The sequence below is a fragment of the Etheostoma cragini genome, chromosome 9 (genome assembly GCF_013103735.1).
Source record: "Etheostoma cragini isolate CJK2018 chromosome 9, CSU_Ecrag_1.0, whole genome shotgun sequence".
NCBI classification, from domain to species: domain Eukaryota; kingdom Metazoa; phylum Chordata; class Actinopteri; order Perciformes; family Percidae; genus Etheostoma; species Etheostoma cragini.
In genome coordinates this window covers 5,993,135-5,993,564 of record NC_048415.1, presented here as the reverse complement: position 1 = coordinate 5,993,564, position 430 = coordinate 5,993,135, and the positions used below count along the sequence as shown (strand labels likewise).

Sequence of the window (430 nt, the reverse complement as noted above, 5' to 3'; positions counted from 1 at the left end):
AAAAAAAAAAAAAAAAAAAAAAAAAAAAAAAGTGATAAGTAGAAAGTCCCTGCCCCTGGCCAAGAAATAGTCAAAAGTCTCATTCACATGTAAACCACAAATGTTTGTTATTCTGTATAGATTAACATTAGAGATACATGTGTGATTTAGTGAGCTTTAGAAGTGCTGGTAGGCAAAATAATTTCACCTTTGGACCGAGTCATGCTAGCTATTTCCCCGTTTCACATTACACCAAATGTCAATTTACAATGTGTGAATGTAAATGAACTACTAACTACTACTACTAATTATTTTTAATAACAGCATACAAATATTAGAGTTAGTTTTGAGCTTATCCTTTAGTGAGATAGCATATGTTTCTTTCATTTCCTGTAACTTAGTATTGTAAAGCGAGATCAACAGTTTTAACACCATGCTTTGAGAGTCCCCT

The 430-nt window shown here is 31.9% G+C and overlaps 1 protein-coding gene across 3 annotated transcripts in view; it reads left to right on the top strand.

The window, feature by feature from the left end:
• The window catches only part of tie1 (tyrosine kinase with immunoglobulin-like and EGF-like domains 1), a 20,035-nt gene that overhangs the window by 4,446 nt on the left and 15,159 nt on the right, over positions 1–430 (top strand). The window lies entirely within an intron of this gene.